Source organism: Schistocerca nitens, chromosome 4, assembly GCF_023898315.1.
Source record: "Schistocerca nitens isolate TAMUIC-IGC-003100 chromosome 4, iqSchNite1.1, whole genome shotgun sequence".
Taxonomy (NCBI): domain Eukaryota; kingdom Metazoa; phylum Arthropoda; class Insecta; order Orthoptera; family Acrididae; genus Schistocerca; species Schistocerca nitens.
Window position 1 is genome coordinate 132261204 of NC_064617.1, and position 20218 is coordinate 132281421.

General features: G+C 44.8%; 1 protein-coding gene across 1 annotated transcript in view; it reads left to right on the top strand.

Moving 5' to 3' along the window:
- Positions 1-1413: 1413 nt before the first annotated feature.
- Positions 1414-20218, top strand: part of LOC126252165 (toll-like receptor 2) — a 167515-nt gene continuing 148710 nt past the window's right edge. The window contains exons 1-2 of the mRNA XM_049953033.1: positions 1414-1511; positions 12197-12380. The gene's annotated coding sequence lies outside the window, so the exon portion shown is untranslated. The remainder of the gene's footprint in view (positions 1512-12196; positions 12381-20218) is intronic.

Consider the following 20218-nt stretch of genomic DNA (forward strand, 5'->3'; position numbering starts at 1 on the left):
CTGATACAGTTTGGAATTCCTGTGTGATGGTCGGGATAGATGTCTGCCTATTGCACATTACGAGCTTCTTCAACGGTCGCCGGCCTCTGTCAGTCAACAGGCGAGGACAGCCTGTGCATTTTTGTGCCGTACGTGTCCTTTTACGTTTCCACTTCACTATTACATCGAAAACAGTGGACCTAGGGATGTTTAGGAGTGTGGAAATCGCGCCTACAGACATGTGACACAAGTGACACCCGCTCACCTGATCACGTTCGAAGTCCGTGAGTTCCTCGGAGCGCCCCATTCTGCTCCCTTACGATGTCTAATGACTACTGAGGTCGCTGATGTGGAGTATCTGGCAATAGGAGGTGAAGAACACTCAGTATTGTAGAACACTCAGTATAATGTCGTTTATTGAAACTGAACTACACTTCTCGAACCATCACTATATACACACAAAACAAATAACTTGTAGAGCTTCGGTGAGGTCCGTCGTAGCTGGTCCTAGCTCGGCGAGTAACTGGCTGTACTGCTGCTGCGCTGGCCTTATAAAGTCGGCGGAGGCCGGCGGAGTACTCCAACTTTCCCTGTATCTGCGAGGCGACCTCTGCAGAAAAAGGTTCGCATTAGTCTCTAGCAAGTTCTGTTGTTTTGAAGAATTGTTTTCCTCTTGTTTGCGCCTGCAAGTGCTTGTGTATGTTATATGTTACACAGGGGTGTCTCGAGTGTAGTCTGCCGGGCAGGGGCCGTTTGTGGCAGACGTTAACAGGAGGCAGCACAATGCGCAATATGAAAAACGTATGTTTTTGGGGTGTCCGGTTACTTTTGATCACATAGTGAACCTGACCTATCTGGAGGCGTGACTGCTATGGACCGTGTGAACGTTGCTTCCGTGACTCGCTTGTTACAGCTGTCGTGTGTGTTGCGGCTGGCGCCCGTGGGCACCACAGCACTAAGTTTTCTTTTATTTCCTACTTAATTTAATATTTTGAATCTCCGTATCTGGAGACCGAGGTCGCAGTAATTTTTCAATCTCTATTCGATTTCTACGTTTATTAAGGTAATAATAGGAATAAAAAGACCATTAATCTGTTAGTGGAGACACCGGTAATTTTGAGCTGTTTTGACAGACCGGTTACGCTGCAGTTGAAAAAAAAGAAAAAAGCAGTGTAACGGAAGACCGGTTGGTCCGGCTTCACCCGCCTTCCGTGATGCAGGTGCGGAACGGCGTGTTTGTCGGCAGGCTCGCTGGCGGCGCTGCGCGAGCTGAGCCTGGCTGGCTGCGGGCTGAGGGCGCTGCCGGAGCAGCTGTCGCTGCCCGCCGGCCTGCAGGTGCTGGACCTGTCGCGGAACGGCCTGGAGCAGCTGCCGCCGCCGCTGCCGCCCGCGCTGCGCCGCCTGCTGCTGCACCGCAACCAGCTGACCGCCACCCTGCGGCTCACGCTGCACGCGGCCGGGCCGCCGCTGCTGCTCGTCGACCTGGCCGACAACCTCATAGACCAGCCCGTCGACGTGCTGCGCGGCGACAAGTGAGTCACTCGCCCAGGGTTTCCAGACGAGGATTCCCTGATTTTAAGATTAAATAACGTGAAACACAATGTTTAGGCAGAAAGCTGTAAGACTTTTATATGCAAGTTTCGAGGTAATAACTAAAAAACCTGCTAACCTGTGGGACTGTAATCTCTTTACGCACAAGCCATGAAAAAGGTCTAAAACAATAAAAAAAGAGACGCATCACGGAAGAATTAGCCGATCTGGACAGAAATCGGTTAATGTGTTATACATGTACAGACAAACAAATAACTACAATCTCGAAAAAGTGGTTGTTTTATCCAAGACATAGAGAACAAATTGAGCAAACCAATAACTCGTAGATCCCCCTCTGGCCCTTATGCAAGCACTTATTCGCTTTGGCACTGATTAACAGAGTTCTTGGACGACTCCTGAGGTGTCTCGTGCCAAATTCTGACAACAGGCGCGTTAGATCCTGAAAATCCCGATGTGCTTGCTAAAAACCGAAGTCGTAAATTCGTGCGGTGCGAATGACTGGGAACCCGCAAAAGGAAGGTTCAGCCACCTAATTAGAATCGTTTTCCTTGTCTTTCGCGCCAAAGGCACCATTCCTTCGCGAAGTATGAGAATAGCATGTTAAGTGTAGGTAATGTCATGAGTGTGTGTGTAGTGTAGTGTAATGCAGATGGAGTCGACTCACTCAAAGGCAGAAGTGCTGTATAGACGACAGGTACACAAACAAAAGATACTGCCACTCGATGGCTTTCGCAATACACTTCTTTTTCAAAAACTGTAAGAAAACAAGGCACACACACACACTCAAATGCATACGCCTGTGCTCAGTCGACTGTCAGCTCATATCTGGCCCATAGTGAGTGTACTGAAGTGAGATGGGGTATGAGGTCGGGTGGGATGAGGATGGAGTGAAGTGGAACGCAGGGAGAGGGTTGGTGGAAAGTGCCTAGTGGCTCGTGGGAGAGTGAGGAGCCATCTCTGGACTAGTTAGGAGTACAGGTGCAGGGACCAGACGGCAGACGGCTGCACAAATGATTTCACAGACTAGGGAATGAGATAACAGCACACAACTATGTGATGTAGGAACACTAATTGGGCCTGGGTACTCCTCGGGGCACGAGATGGTGTACGCGCACACACACACACACACACACACACACACACACACACACACTATTGGGTGAAGGATTGGGGGAGGGAGTGAGTTACCTTTGATGTGGTCCAGGAAGGTTACAGGAGCAAACAATGTGCTGTAAGAATAGCTCCCATCTGTGCAACTAAGAAAAGCTGATGGCAGTGGGAGCGATCCAGATTGCACAGATTGTGAAGCAGCTATTGAAATCTCACATGTTGTGCTCTGCTACATGTTGTGCCATTGGGTGGTCCTCATTGTGTTTGGTAACAGTTTGGCGGTGGCTATTCATTCTAGTTGAGATCTCGTCGGCTGTGATAGCAACATAAAATGCTGTGCAGTGGTTGTAGCTCTGCTTTCACAGGTGGCCTGCCTCTGATGGAGTAGGATAAGCCTCTCACAGGACCAGAGTGGATCATGCTGGGTCAGTGTATTGGGCAGGCCTTGCAAATGCATCTTCCTCAGGGGTATCAGCCCTATGGCAAGGAACTGGGGGAGGGAGTGGTATAGGAATAGGCTAGGATGTTGTGGAGGTTGGGTAGGCGGCAGAACACCATTTTGGGAAGGGTTGGAAATATCTCCAGTAGGATTTCCATCATTTCAGGGCATGAAGGTGGACAACCCTGATGAAGGATGTGGTTCAGAAAATCCAGTCTGGGGTGGTATTGGGTGACAAGGGGAGCGCTTCTTTGTGGTTGGTTCTTGGGATGGATGTGAGGATCAGGTGTGTATGAGGATATGACACGGGAGATCTGTTTGTGAATTAGACCTGGGGGGAGGGGGTATTGCCTGTCTATGAAGACCTTTGTGAGGCATTCAGCAGACTGGGTGTGGGAGTTCTCATCAATGCAGATGTGTCTACTATGTGTGGCCAAGCTGTGTGGGAGGGATCTTTTGGTGTGATTTCACAGTGCAGGTACTGTTGGTAATTGGTGTGTTTTATGTGGCCTGAGAGGATGGGATCAACATCTAGGAAGGTGTTGAAGTTGAGGATTAATGAAGATAAAGTATCCTGGACTCGGGTCCAGATTACAAAGATATCATCAATAAACATGAACCAGTCCAGGGGCTTAGGGTTTTTGGAGCTAGGAATGTTTCGTATAGGTGGCCCATGAAGAGGTTGGCGTATGAGGGTGCTATGCAGGTGTCCATGGCTGCGCCACAAATTTGTTTATATACCATTCAAAGGTGAAGTAGTTATGAGTTAGGATGTAGTTGGTTAGGTGTACAAGGAATGAAGTGCTGGTTTGGAATCTGTAGGACACTCGGAGAGATAGTCTTCAATCACAGCAAGGCCATGGGCATGAGCGATGTTGCTGTATAGGGAGGTTGCATCAATAGTGACAAGTAGGGATCTGGGAGCCAAGATTGTGAGGATGGTGGAGAGCCAGTGCAGGTTGGTATGTTTAATGTGGGAGGCTAGGTTTTGGGCAATGGTTGGAAATGTTGATCAACAATGGCTGATTTTCTTTTGGTGGGGCGCTGTAACCACCCATAATGGGGTGCCTAGGACTGTTAGGTTTGTGGATTATGGGAAATATGTAGAAGGTAGGTGTGTGGGCTGCTGTTGAGATGAGTAGGAAGATATATTCAGGAGAGAGGTTCTGGGAATCACCTAAGGGATTTAGCAGGGAATGGAGGTTGTGTTGGACTTTTGGAATGTGATCACTTTGGCAGAACATGTTAGTGGAGGTGTCAGGCATCTGGTAGAGGCCCTCCACCAGGTAGTCACTTTCATTCATCACAACAATGATGTAACCTTTGCCTGCCAGAAGGATGATCTGGTCAGGATCCATTTTTAGGTTCTGTAGGGCAATCCTTTCTTAGGGAGAGAGCTGTAAAAGAATGGTGAGGCCATATTGAAAGTAAGGAATTCCTTGAAGATGACCATGGGATGGTTAGGTGGGAATACGGGAGCACCATGTTTGGATGTTGTTATGAAATGGGACACGCAGGGGTCAATGTTGGCATTCGACTGGCTTTGGTTGGAGATGTTGGTGGCATAGAAGGGAGTGGGAGAAGGAGTGTAGGTCTTTTGCAAGTCCAACATAGTTAAACCTGGGAGTAGGGCTGAATGTGAGGCCTTTGGATGGGACTGACACTTCTGTGGGGCTGATGGTTTTAGTGGAGCGGTTAACAACAGTGCTCCGTAATTGCTTTTGCTCTGGGTTTCGTGGAGTGTTGGTAGGGGTTTTGGAGAATGTGGTAGGTTGAAATGGTCAGCTAGGCAAGGTCAGGGTGCTATGTGATGTAGGAACACAAATCACGTAGGATGGGGGTTGGATAGTGGTACTCCAAGGAAGAGGAGGATGTCAGCAGGCTGGACAGGTTGTGGAGGTGGTGCCTGAAATGTTTTTCAAGGTGTTGGAGTGTCAGGATATCATTTTGGGTGATGAGGTGTAGGTAGGGGGGATTTCATAGTAAGAGCATTTTGTAGAGGAAATGGAGGTGGTTCAGGGATGCCTGTGCCAGGGGGAAGTGTTTTGTAGAATCAGGTTTGTGAGGGAAAGGACTGGTGTCATCTGCAAAGGTGAATGTCATTGCCAGAGAAGTAGTGAGATCCAGAAATAGGGATTTTTTTTTGCTTATGACATTGGGGGGGAGGGGGGGAGGAGAAAGAATTCCATGGCTTAGCTTTATGGCACAGAATATAGTACAAGGTTATGATTAAAAATAGGGAAACTTCTTATTTTGTGCAGACAATTAGAGCAGGAGTCTATTAAGAGGAGGGTGGGGAAGGGGTGGGGGCTGATACCACTGGGAAAGAAGTTGGCATTGGAAATGGCGAATAAAGGTGTCATGTGGTTGCAGGGGGAGTTGAATAACGTTGATGGGTGTAAGGAATCAAAGGAATTGTATTGGGACCAGGAGTTAGTATTGTGAGGGGGTATACCTAATCACAATAAATTCGATCGCGCATGATTTATCGTCACGCATACAAGATAAAAAGGAAACAAGGACCGGAAAATCGGGAGCGATCTGTGAGGGAGGTAGAATTTTGGGTTACTAGAAGTGTTTTATGCGGTTATCGGGAGTCGCATGATATGTGGAGTTGCGTGAGCGGCTGTCGTAACGGTCGCGGTCGATATTATAAGGTGCAACATAATTCACGTCAGACCACGAGTGTCGCGGCCGTTGATGAGTGTGTCACAAAGGCAAGAGGGAAGAAATATAATAGGAAAAAACGAACGGACAATAGAGAGGAGATGAATAAGGGAGACAGTAACGAAGGACAGACGACACAGGTTTGGATGGAAGTGAGCCACTAGGAAGTATAATAATGTGTGGGAAATTCTGTTTGAGAATTACAAATCATTCAGAAATAGAAGAGATGACTCAGAGAAAGGTACAGAGATTCGATAATTCTCGGAATAATTTCCTTTTTCCAATTTGTAGGAAAATAATACACACACTCACTCACATGCACATGCCTGACTCCCTACATTGTGCTCAGTCGACTACCAGCTCTTTCCTGGTCCACGGTAAGTGTACGGGAGTGAGGTGAGGGTGTGGGGAACGGTGTAGTGAGGGATGGCGAGGCGTGGGAGGCACGGAGAGGGTCGGCGGAAGCGTCTAGCGGCTCGTGGAAGAGTGAGGGGTGCAGGTGGAGGTGGCAGGTGGCAGACGGCTGGAAACGCGATTACAGCACAGATAACAGCACACGACTAGCTGCTGTGGAGACACAAATTGGCAGGGGTACTGCGGCAGGGGATGGTGTACACATACACACAAACACACCCTCACACATACACTACTGGCCATTAAAATTGCTACACCAAGAAGAAATGCAGATGATAAACGGGTATTCATTGGACAAATATATTGTACTAGAACTGACTTGTGATTACACTTTCACGCAATTTTGGTGTACAGATCCTGAGAAATCAGTACCCAGAACAACCACCTCTGGCCGTAATAACGGCCTTGATACGCCTGGGAATTGAGTCAAACAGAGCTCGGATGGCGTGTACAGGTACAGCTGCCCATGCAGCTTCAAACGATACCACAGTATATCGAGAGTAGTGTGACTGGCGTATTGTGACGAGCTAGTTGCTCGGCCACCATTGACCAGACGTTTTCGATTGGTGAGAGATCAGGAGAATGCACTGGCCAGGGCAGCAGTTGAACATTTTCTGTATCCAGAAAGGCCCGTGTACGACCTGGAACATGCGGTCGTGCATTATCCTGCTGGAATGTAGGGTTTCGCAGGGATCGAATAAAGGGTAGAGCCACGGATCGTAACACATCTGAAATGTAACATCCACTGTTCAAAGTGCCGTCAATGCGAACAAGAGGTGACCGAGACGTGCAACCAATGGCACCCCATACCATCACGCCGGGTGGTACGCCAGTATAGCGATGACGAATACACGCTTCCAATGTGCGTTCGCGACGATGTTGCCAAACACGGATGCGACTATCATGATGATGTAAACAGAACCGGGATTCATCCGAAAAAAATGACGTTTTGCCATTCGTGCACCCAGGTTCGTCGCTGAGTACACCATCGCAGGCGCTCCTGTCTGTGATGCAGTGTCAAGGGTAACCGCAGCCATGGTCTCCGAGATGATAGTCCATGCTGCTGCAAACGTTGTCGAACTGTTCGTGCAGATGGTTGTTGTCTTGCAAACGTCCCCATCTGTTGACTCAGGTATCTAGACGTGGCTGCACAATCCGTTACAGCCATGCGGATAAGATGCCTATCATCTCGACTGCTAGTGATACGAGGCCGTTGGGATCCAGCACGGCATTCCGTATTACCCTCGTGAACCCACCGATTCCATATTCTGCTAACAGTCATTGTATCTCGACCAACGCGAGCAGCAATGTCGCGATACGATAAACCGCAATCGCGATAGGCTAAATTCGATCTTTATCAAAGTCGGAAACGTGATGGTACGCATTTCTCCTCCTTACACGAGGCATCACAACAACGTTTCACCAGGCAACGCCGGTCAACTGCTGTTTGAGAAATCGATTGGGATCTTTCCTCATGTCAGCACGTTGTAGGTGTCGCCACCGGCTCCAATCTTATGTGAATGCTCTGAAAAGCTAATCATTTGCATATCACAGCATCTTCTTCCGGTCCGTTAAATTTCGCGTCTGTAGCACGTTATCTTCGTGGTGTAGCACTTTTAATGGCCAGTAGTGTACTATTTGTCTGGGGGTAGGGGGCATTGAGTTACCTTAGGTTTAGGCCAGGAAGGTTACAAAAGCGAAGCATGTCGTCTGGGGTAGCGCAGAACAGTGATTCATCACTGAGCATAGTGTGACTCCTTTAACCCATAGTTCATGCTTCCTAGTCTTGATACCACTCCAAAATCAGTCTCTTATGGTGTGTTGTTAACGGTACCCTGTGGATTACTCGTTCTCCTATGATAAATGGAGATGTGAAGGGGTTGCACTGTGCTTGGTGCACGATACAGCGATCTTCCCTTCTGGTGGCATGACATGTTTGACTGGTATCCTGATGACAAGAATGTCAGCCCTCATATTCCCATGCGATCTAATATCAGGCCACTATCACATCCCACAGTGCTCCATAAAATTATATTGCACGATTCGACCAGCCAGGAGAACGGAGACCCACAATGAGGCCCCTTTCAAGTCCGCTAGGTGCTGATAACGCTACACACATACACGGCATCCCCTTGTCCTTCAAAGTAACCACTCAACATCTGACGCTATTCACGCCCCTTATATACCCTACCAGGTCCGGTAACAACAGTACACACGGATAACGCCAATGCAGTCTGGTGGCCGTTTTAACTGTCACAAAAAATTGCATCTCCAGACATTTGCATACCTGTAGGTAGCGTGTATGTGTACGAAGTGTTTTTGACATTTGACCATGTCTTCCAGGTCCTTTTCTTATCTTTTCTGGCAGCGTAACTTATCCACAAAAGGAATGCCTGATAAAGCATTTGTTGGGCCGATTCTTGAGTATTGTTTATCAGTCTGAGTCCCAAACCAAGCTGGATCAAAATCTGCAGATGTAGAGGTAGAGGTAATTTCGGGAGTACCGCAAGGAAGCGTGATAGGACCTTTATTGTTTACAATATACATAAATGACTTAGTTGACAACATCGGTAGCTCCGTGAGGCTATTTTCAGATGACACGGTTGTCTACAAGAAAGTAGCAACATCAGAAGACTCGTACGTACTCCAGGAAGACCTGCAGAGGATTAATGAATGGTGCGACAGCTGGCAGCTTTCCCTAAACGTAGATAAATGTAATATAATGCGCATACATAGGGGCAGAAATCCATTCCAGTACGATTATGCCATAGGTGGTAAATCATTGGAAGCGGTAACGACCGTAAAATACTTAGGAGTTACTATCCGGAGCGATCTGAAGTGGAATGATCACATAAAACAAATAGTGGGAAAAGCAGGCGCCAGGTTGAGATTCATAGGAAGAATTCTAAGAAAATGTGACTCATCGACGAAAGAAGTAGCTTACAAAACGCTTGTTCGTCCGATTCTTGAGTATTGCTCATCAGTATGGGACCCTTACCAGGTTGGATTAATAGAATAGATAGACATGATCCAGCGAAAAGCAGCGCGATTCGTCATGGGGACATTTAGTCAGCGCGAGAGCGTTACGGAGATGCTGAACAAGCTCCAGTGGCGGACACTTCAAGAAAGGCGTTACGCAATACGGAGAGGTTTATTATCGAAATTACGAGAGAGCACATTCCGGGAAGAGATGGGCAACATATTACTACCGCCCACATATATCTCGCGTAATGATCACAACGAAAAGATCCGAGAAATTAGAGCAAATACGGAGACTTACAAGCAGTCGTTCTTCCCACGCACAATTCGTGAATGGAACAGGGAAGGGGGGATCAGATAGTGGTACAATAAGTACCCTCCGCCACACACCGTAAGGTGGCTCGCGGAGTATAGATGTAGATGTAGATGTAGATTAATAGAAAAAAATAGGGAATATCCAAAGAAGATGGGCGAGTTTCGCCACGGAATCGTTTACTCTGAGCGAGACCGTTATGCAAATGCCCAGCAAAGTACAGTGGCTGACGTTATAAAAGACACGTAATGCATCACGGACAGGTTTGCTATTGTGATTCCGAGAGATCACGTTGCAGCAACAGTCAGGCAACATTTTAATTCTTCCCACTGTGTCTAGGTATACCATCAGATAAATTAGAGCTCATACAGAGCTTCAGCGACGGTCATTCTCCCCATGCTCCATCCGTGAATGGAATATGAAAGGATAAAAAAATAGTGGTATCAGATGTACTCACCACAGCTACCCTACCAGGTGTACACCCTCGAAACAAACCGTACAGTGGCTTGCGTACAGCTGTAGATGTACTTGAATGTTACCTCTGCATGAGAAATTAATTTTCTGCTGAACATAACTTCTCAGGAACTGCCGCCTTACCATTGGTGAGGAGGTTTGTGCACTCTACTATCACCCAGTGAGCTTTTCTAGCGGGAGCTTAAGCTCCTGGCAGGGTCACCAAAGCCAGACAGGTCTCTTGGGCAGCAGTCAGACGAAGGGCAGTCCACAACATAGGGGGCAGGGAGCAGGGGGGGGGGGCAGAGGGAGGGCGCTCGTAGGTGTAGGGAAGTCAACTCTCCTAGAGGAGACAACCTTCATGAAAAGGAGGGAAGGACACCCTACAAAACTCCCCCATCGGTTGTGTCATGTGACGGGTCAGTGACACCAAGCCATGTGTAGAGAGGACAGAGGGAGCCCTGGTGTTTCTTTTTATGGCCTTTCCCGGGTCCTGCAACTGTATTTCACTTTCGAGCGAAAGTAGCAGTCACAGCATGTACAACGTCTTCGTCTTTACGCCATGTACTGGGAAAACTTTATTTGTTCCCATAGAATAACAGAAATCATATTGCCTTCTATGTTAATTGATTTACCTTCACTATGAGTCAAAGTGCCACAGAAGCTTGCGCAGTATCCTTCCGTGCTGTAAGGCCACACAATGCAATATGGTTGGCGAAAAATATTTATTGCAACATCGTGATTTTGAAATATCGCCACGTTCAGAAACTACAGTCCTCTCTACACATGACTTGAGGTCACTGACCCCTCACATGACGCAACCGATGGGAGCTGTGCCATGTGAAACGATGCACTTACGGAGACAGACGTACACAACCTGCTTACATTAGGTCATCAGCGTCATCTACATCAATGATTGGGCGTTTTGGTCCGTTCTGTCTCCTTAAAAACTAGTCCAGCCATCTCTTTATTCGTCTTCCTAAGGATCTTCTTGCCTCTTGGATTGTATTGTTTCAAGGCTTTGGAAATTATTGCATGTGGTCTATACGTTCTTTCTATCTTAACTGATATTTATTATGCTAACTATGTTTTGCATATTCAGTGAATCTCGGATGTAACCATTTCTGTTTTTGCCTGTCGAACTATATCCAGCCACGTACCTATAGAAATTCATTTTACATGCTTCTATTCTTTTTTCGTCTATCTTCTTAGGAGTCCAGTTTTGTAATCCAGGGAGTAATACTGGTATAGCCGTAACCTTATATTACTTTAGTAGAGTATCTCTGTGGACTTTGTTTCCCAACGTTCATCGTATTTAACTGGGTATATGTGAGCTATATTCCATTCTTCAGGTATATAGTACTTTGCCAGCACATATTAATGAACTCAAGTATTCTTATTTTTGCAATATTTTGTGCAGATTTTAGCACGCATTTTAGCAACTACAGTTTGTAATATCCATGTAAACCTTGTCTGTATGTATGTCTGAGCGTGGCTCTGTGCTCACTCTGTAGCCAAAGAACCATATTTGGATTTGAGTAGTTCTAGAAAAAATTGTATAAATACCAGTTTGTCAATCGGGAAATCTCTCTCGAGCCTTTACAGAAGCTGAAATATTTATATGGTACCTGCCCATGTTTGTTTCATGCAGTCTGATGACGTCGCCGTTGAGTGCCCCTAAACAACACACACTTGTTTCATGCACGACAATGTAGCTAGCTGCCCACTATCCAGCATTGCTTTGTGTTTGTGGCCATTAGTTTGGTGAATGTGGATGCCTATGCAAGATTGTGTCCCTTTGTGTTTGCTGAAGGTGCTGTTGATGCAGTTGTCTTGCGACTGCATGTCCTCTTTTGTGTTTATGTCCAGCTGTCTGGTAAGAAAGATGTTGGTGCAGATGTCTGGTTACTAACTGACACTCCTTTGAGTTTGTTCTCGACAGTCTAGTGAAGGAGTTGTTGACATAATTCTGTGGTCATTTTCGGCACACCTTTGTGTTTGTGCCCGGCAGTCTGTTGAAGGAGCTGTTTTTGCAGTCGTGGTCACTGACTGCACTACTTTGTTTTTTGTGCCCAGCAGACTGGCGAAGGAGCTGTTGATGAATTTATCTGGTCCGTACCTGGCGCCCCTTTGTATTTGTGGCCAGCAGTCTGGCAAAGGAGCTGTTGACACAATTGTCTAGTCAATAGCAATTGCTCCTCTGTGTCTGTGCCCGGCAGTCTGGCAGAGAAGCTGTTGACGCTGTGCCCTGGTCAATACCTTGTGCTGCTTTGTGTGTTTGCGCCCACCAGGCCGGCGGAGGAGCCGTGGACAGAGTGGCTCAACCTGAGCTGGAACCAGCTACAGACGCTGCCCCGCTCAGATGCAAGACGCCTCCGGCGGTCTGCCTCGCATGCCGTAGTCCTGCACGACAACCCCTGGGATTGCTACGTGTGCGAGACGGCACCTCTCAAGGAATGGATCCTACAGCCTGAGGTAAGTTGCGCAAGCCACCGTCCTCTTTCCTACATAAATCAGGTCCAATCTCATTGGAGAAAAATAATACCTTGCTTGTAAAAACGCTTAATACCTCCGTGACCAACTGTAGTTAACTGTGAATTGGGCCTTACGAAGTTCTTGATGTAAAAATACGACAATAATTCACTTATTCTAATACAAAACTCCTGTTGACACGTCAGTTTACGTATCACGCTTGAACTTGGTACATTATGTAAGACGATTCCGTTTTAGAGCCAGAGATTAATGCCTGTGATCAACTAAGGCAGAAAACATACGAGATAACGTTACTTACGAACTGCTAAAAGCATTGTGTACACTACTGTTGTGAACTATTGCCTATAGAATTTTGAGAAGCTGGTAGAGAACATCTCAAAACCCATTCGTCTCTGAAATTTCAAATATTTATCAAAGAAAGATAGTCCACAAATGAGCAGAATCGTTTTAATGAATGACAAAATCGTTTCTAATATTGTAATTCAAGGAAATACATCAGTAGTATGTACATATCAGTGCAGTGACATCCCATGTCACTGACGATAACATTAAATATTTTGATGATATTTCGATTTAATTTGGTCATAGAGTAAAATATTGTGTGTCACAGGTGTATATTCAGTATTCATACTCTAAATGATCTTGCACTGTTTGACTGTTCCAGCAGTTCTTCGGAGAGTATTTTATAAATTATGAATGAAACACACAGAACAATAGTTATTATTTGTTATGTGAACCGAATTATCAGTTTAATAAGTCACAGCTGCAAAATACTAAAGCGAATTCTTTACAGACGAATGGAAAACCTGGTAGAAGCCGACCTCGGGGAAGATCAGTTTGTATTCCGTAGAAATATTGGAACACGTGAGGCAAAACTGACCCTACGACGTATCTTAGAAGAAAGATTAAGGAAAGGCAAAGCTACGTTTCTAGCATTTGTAGACTTAGAGAAAGCTTTTGACAATGTTGAGTGGAATACTCTCACTCAAATTCTAAAGGTGGCAGGGGTAAAATACAGGGAGCGAAAGGCAATTTACAATTTTTACAGAAACCAGATGGCAGTTATAAGAGTCGAGGGACATGAAAGGGAAGCAGTGGTTGGGAACGGAGTGAGACAGGATTGTAGCCTATCCCCGATGTTATTCAATCTGTATATTGAGCAAGCAGTAAAGGAAACAAAAGAAAAATTCTCCGACGAGCAGTTGAACGGAAGGGACAGTGTCTTGAATGGAGGGTACAAGATGAACATCAACAATAGCAAAACGAGGATAATGGAATGTAGTCGAATTAAGTCGGGTGACGCTGAAAGAATTAGTTTCGGAAATGAAATACTTAAAGCAGTAAAGGAGTATTGTTATTTGGAGAGCAAAATAACCGATGATGGTCGAAATAGAGAGGATATAAAATGTAGACTGGCAATGGCAAGGAAAGCGTTTCTGAAGAAGAAAAGTTTTTTAACATCGAGTATAGATTTAAATGTCAGGAAGTCGTTTCTGAAAGTATTTGTATGGAGTGTAGCCATGTATGGAAGTGAAACATGGATGATAAATAGTTTGGTCAAGAAGAAAATAGAAACTTTCGAAATGTGGTGCTACAGAAGAATGCTGAAGTTTCGATGGGTAGATCACATAACTAATGAGGAGGTATTGAATAGAATTGGGGAGAAGAGGAGTTTTTGGCACAACTTGACAAAAAGAAGGGACCGGTTGGTAGGACATGTTTTGAGGCATCAAGGGATCACAAATTTGGCATTGGAGGGCAGCGTGGAGGGTAAAAATCGTAGAGGGAGACCAAGAGATGAATACACTAAGCAGATTCAGAAGGGCAGTAGGTACTGGGAGATGAAGAAGCTTGTACAGGATAGAGTAACATGGAGAGCTGCATCAAACCAGTCTCAGGACTGAAAACCACAACAACAACAACAATATGTGAACCAGTTTTCGGCTGTCACCTTATCATAAGGTATAAAGATAAGTATGTGATGCAGTGAAATTTTGGTAGATCAAAGATTTTAAACTAGTGCATCTACAGAGTATCTCAATTTTCAGAGACGAAAAACAATGTTAGGAATAAAACAAGAGGGGTTATTTCAGTGTGAATGCGGTGTAAGATTACTTAACTAAGATAAAATATGTGACAAATTAACTAATGAAGTGTAGACAAACTACAACGGTTGTACATATAAGAAAATAATTCAACAATAAACTTCGGTGACGTGTTCCAAAGATGTCGCTGAACAAAATATGCTTGTCTTTAATAGTTCCTCAGTTACAAACTGATAAGATGTAATAGTGATATTAAGCAATTCGGGAAAGCAGCGTTTATTACACAAAGTAAATTTTTTTAACATATCGAAAGAACTTATAGGAACTGAAATAAATGAAAATTAGGCATGTGAGTAAGAGCGGTAATTTACAACATAGCCTGGACAGGATTATGAGTAGGCTAGTATCTGTAGCTAGAAGTGGCGAGTAATGGAACTGTATCTGGACATTCAGTACTAACAAGGGAACCTCCCCATCGCACCCCCCTCAGATTTAGTTATAAGTTGGCACAGTGGATAGGCCTTGAAAAACTGAAAACAGATCAATTGAGAAAACAGGAAGAAGTTGTGTGGAAAAGTGAAAAAATAAGTAAAATATACAAACTGAGTAGTTCATGGGAAGATATGCAACGTCAAGGACATTGGAAATGCAGGAGCGCCGTTGTCTCGTGGTAACGTGAGCAGCTGCGGAGCGAAAGGTCCTTGATTCAAATCTTCCATCGAGTGAAAAGTTTAATTTTTTATTTTCAGTTTATATGACAAACTCTTATGTTTTCATCACTTTTTTGGGAGTGATTATCACATCTACAAGAAAACCTAAATCGGGCAAGGTAGAAGAATTTTTTTACCCCTTCGCCAAGTGTACAAGTTAGGTGGATCGACAACATATTCCTGTCATGTGACGCACATGCCGTCACCAGTGTCGTATAGAATATATCAGATGTGATTTCCTGTGGAGGAATCGATTGACCTATGACCTTGCGATCAAATGTTTTCGGTTCCCATTGGAGAGGATCGTCCTTTCGTCTACTAATCGCACGGTTTTGCGATGCGGTCGCAAAACACAGACACTAAACTTATTACAGTGAACAAAGACGTCAATGAACGAACGGACAGATAATAACTATGCAAATGTAAAGAAAATAAAATTTTCATCCGAGGGAAGACTTGAACGAAGGACCTCTCGTTCAGCAGCTGCTCACGCTACCACGGGATCACGACGCTCCTGAGCTCATTTTGTCCATGATGTTGCCTATGCGACCCGTGGACTACTCAGTTTGTATATTTTGCTTATTTTTTCACAGTTTCACACAACTTCTTCCTGTTTTCTGATTTGATCTGTGTTCAGTTTTTCAAGGCCTATCCAATGTGCCAACTTATAACTAAATCTGAGGGGGGTGCGATGTGGAGGTTCCCTTGTAAGCTTCGGTTGATGGTAATGTGCTTAGTAATTTTCGTTATTTCAATATAATTCATCTTCCTTCCTTTCTGAATGTGATTGTAGCCTTCTTTAAGCAGGTGATTTGCAAAAGTAGTGTTTTCCTTTCTAAGTTTCCAACTTCTCTGATGTTACTTCAAGTGGGTACATACTGCCCTGCCAGATTGGCCTGTTGCCACAGTTACAAGTAATTTTGTAGCTGCCACTATTTTCCAAAGCTGGAGTGCTGTCTTTAGCATGGGGCAAAAAGTGTCCAACAGTGTTGTGATTTTGCTTTCCTGGATTTAAGCTTTCTGGCTATATCCAATGATATCTTAGTATTTTGTTGGACCCCCCCTTGGCCCTTACAGCAGCCTTCACTTCAATCAATTTTCTAATGGTACTGATGTCAGTCTCATGGTGCCACGCTTTCACAGTCACCTCCAACAGGCTTCTTCTTCTGAACCCGTTTCCCAACCAGTCAGCACAAATTCTCAATTTGATTAAGGTTTGGCGAATTTCCAGACCATGGAATGTTCTCTGTTACCCAATTCAGTCACGACAGAAAGAATCTGAAATTATATATCTGGGCAATATGTAACAGCAGAATCCTCTAAAGTTGTATTACAAAGATAAAATAACCGAAACTTAACTTTTTGATGCACGGCATAGAACCACATCTTGTTGGAAAATCAGAAAAAGCATCACATGCAGTGACCATCAAAGGGTGCCGAATCATAACTTCGTACTGATCACGGTTCATTGTTCCCTGAACGATGTAAACCCTCATAAAACCTTGGTATGTCATTGCTCCCCGTACCATTACCGACGGAGCATGTGTCATGGTTCGCACAAGGCAGTTAGGTTCCAACCTTTCATTGGGTTCGAGCCTGACGCGCTGTAGTCTGTCTTTCACCATGGAAAATTGGCTTTCATCTGAAAATGCCGCATAGTGAACTTGGTAACAAAACGCTTATTCAAATTCGTTTGCATATTCTAAAGATCCATGTAAATACCATCAGACCTTCGGAAAAATACCATCCTTGCATCCTCAAAGATACCAAGGGCAAGCAAGTACGAGAAACATCACATAGTCAATTCAACATCTCATGCATGCAAATTAATAACAATATTATACAGAAGAAGAAAATAAAACTGAGTTTCTAGATGATGATCAGTTTGGCTTAAGAGAAGATAAGAGGAGGAGAGAGGCAGATCTGATGTTGAACATCATAATGGAAGCAATACTTCATGAAAATAAAAGCACATTCATTGCATTTGTCGACTTAGAAAAAGTTTTCGCCAGTGTTATCTGTTGCACCAGATTCGAGATTCTCGGGATGATAGGTATAAGCTGTAGAGAAAGAAAGGTAATGTAAAAAAAAAATGTCCGAACAGGCCATGAAGATCCAACGGTACCGACTGGCCGCCGTAACATCCTCTGCCTGTAGGCGTCGCCGGATACTGATTGGAGGAGCATGTGGTCAGCACACCACTCTCCTGTTGTCAGTTTTCGTGACCGATGAATCTACTTCGTAATCATATAGTTCCTCACTTGGCCTCACAAGGGCTGAGTGCACCCCGCCTGCTAAAAGCACTCGGCAGACCCTGGCGATGAGCCATGCACGTGTTAGCCAAACCCGACAGAGCCTAACTTCGGTGGTCTGACGGGAACCGGTGTCATCACTGCAGCAAGGCTGTTGGTCAGGTAATAGGCCATGAACAGTAACCAAGAGGGACCATCGGGAGCCGAACGGAGTGGCCGAGCGGTTCTAGGCGCTACAGTCTGGAACCGCGCGATCGCTGCGGGCGCAGGTTCGAATCCTGCCTCGGGCATGGGTGTTTGTGATGTCCTTAGGTTGGTTAGGTTTAAGTAGTTCTGAGTTCTAGGGGACTGATGACCACAGCAGTTAAGGCCCATAGTGCTCAGAGCCATTTGAACCACTTTTGAACATCGAGAACAGAAGACTAAGAATGAAGTATTACAAAGGGTATTAGACAGGGATTTAGTCTTTTGCTAGTACCGTACAATCTATGAACCAAAGAGTAGCAGGTAGATTAACAACAAACTTAGCATTAAAAAAATGGTTCAAATGGCTCTGAGCACTATGGGACTTAACATCTATGGTCATCAGTCCCCTAGAACTTAGAACTACTTAAACCTAACTAACCTAAGGACATCACACACATCCATGCCCGAGGCAGGATTCGAACCTGCGACCGTAGCAGTCGCGCGGTTCCGGACTGAGCGCCTAGAACCGCGAGACCACCGCGGCCGGCACTTAGCATCAAAATTGAGGTTCACAAAGTAGACGAAATTAAGGAATTGAGCAACCTCGAAAGAAAAATAGCACATGACGGGCGAAGCGAGGAGGTAATTAAAGACAGACTAACATAAGCAAAGAGTGAGGAAAGGCAAAGGAAGTTTACTAATATCATATTAGATCTGAGGCAGAAATTTATGAGAATATACATTTGGACACAGCTTTCTATGGTAATGAATCATGTGTTGTGAGAACTGAATGGCTCTGAGCACTATGGGACTTAACATCTGAGGTCATCATTCCCCTAGAACTTAGAACTACTTAAACATAACTAACCTAAAGACACCACACACATCCATGCCCGAGGCAGGTATCGAACCTGCGACCGTAGCGGTCGCGCGGTTCCAGACTGAAGCGCCTAGAACCGATCGACCACTCCGGCAGGCAAGTGAGAACTGAAATGTTTGTAATTTGATACTGTAGAAGGAAGATGAAAATTAGGTGGACTGATGAGAAATAACGAGGTTGTCTGCAGAATCGGAGGGGAAAGGAGTATATGGAGAAAACTGCAAGAAGAAGGGAGTAGGCAGTAGAACAAGTGTTACCGGAGGTAAAAACTGTAGAGGAAGACAGAGATTGGGACACATCCAACAAATAGTCTAACTGAGGACGTATGGTGCAAGTGCTACTCAGGAGTGAACAGATTGGCACAAGAGAGGAATTCAGGTGGGCTGACAGACGGAAGATTAATGATCGAAAGAAAGCTCTTCAGTTTGTAGCCGGGTGACCTATCAACGGTTCATCAGATTCTAAAAACTTACTCGCCCTAAATAAAAATTTGTAGGAACAGTTGCGTTCCTGTGATCCATGTTATTTCCTGTCTTACACATCGCTGGTTCACTGCTGTTAATCATATCACTTCTTGCACCTATAGCAGCGATGTAAGTTATTAAGCTTGCCAAATAATTTTTTTCTTTATATCCGTTACACCATACACGGCACAATGAACTAGCAGGTAATTATTATGCACACTCCTTTATAGATGACATCCCAACTAAAGATATTTGTAAAACCTGCTTGCAGTGTCACAAGCGATTTAATTTCGGTTGCCTGACACGAAGCTATTGCCTACCTTTTTTACAATTTTTTTCTTTGCTTTATTTAAGTAATACGTTAGCATCAACGAATCAGTCATTCTTCGCGTGGCTTTTTTTTTCTTTTTTTTTTTTCTACTGTAGATAACTTCCGTCGCTGGCATGAGTCCGTCTGCCCAAGTTAACCTCCCTATTCTTACTTTCGTTCAGCCTGTCTTCCAGTCTTCCATCGAGCGAACGACATGCACTCTTTCGGCGACAACAAGGCTACGCTCGGAGAGTTCTCTGTGCTGCCGCACGATGGCAGCACGGCCGCAAGTGGCAGAAAGTACTCGCCAGTGCAGAGGCAGAAGGCGGTCTTCACACTCAGAGAAAATGTTTCGAATTATTATGTAAAGAGGGGGCAGTGTTGTACTCTCTGTACTCATCCAAAAGTGAAACAATAAAGGAAACTTGCAAGAAAAATCAAATATAATTCAGCCAATTAGCTCAACTAAGAGATAAAATACAAATAATATCTTGAAAATAGTGTTTCTTATAACTAATATAAATCTTAATTGGAGTCTCCCGCTTTATTTCAAATGGTTCAAATGGCTCTGAGCACTATGGGACTTAACATCTATGGTCATCAGTCCCGCTTTATTTCAAAGTATCATCAGGGGTCACTGTTACAATTGTAGTTTCGATAAGAATTTGGCTAACAGAGATAGAAATAGTTATTATGCTTAAGTTTTTACTTTACAGCACTGAACATTACTCATAACTGCCCTACTGCGTTCTGGCGCCAGTTCTCCGTTACACGCAACACTGCACAGCTCAGTAATCAGTAGCGGCTGCAAGGGTTAGCTGTACACAGTTCGTAGTTACGTATAGCAACGCCAGAACAACGGTTCTGCATGTACGCGCTCGGTGTGTTATGACTGTGTGGGATGCAGTGGCTCGTTACTCTCTGCTATCTTTGGTTCATTTAGCTGCATGTCAATTCTTTACGTGATATTTTA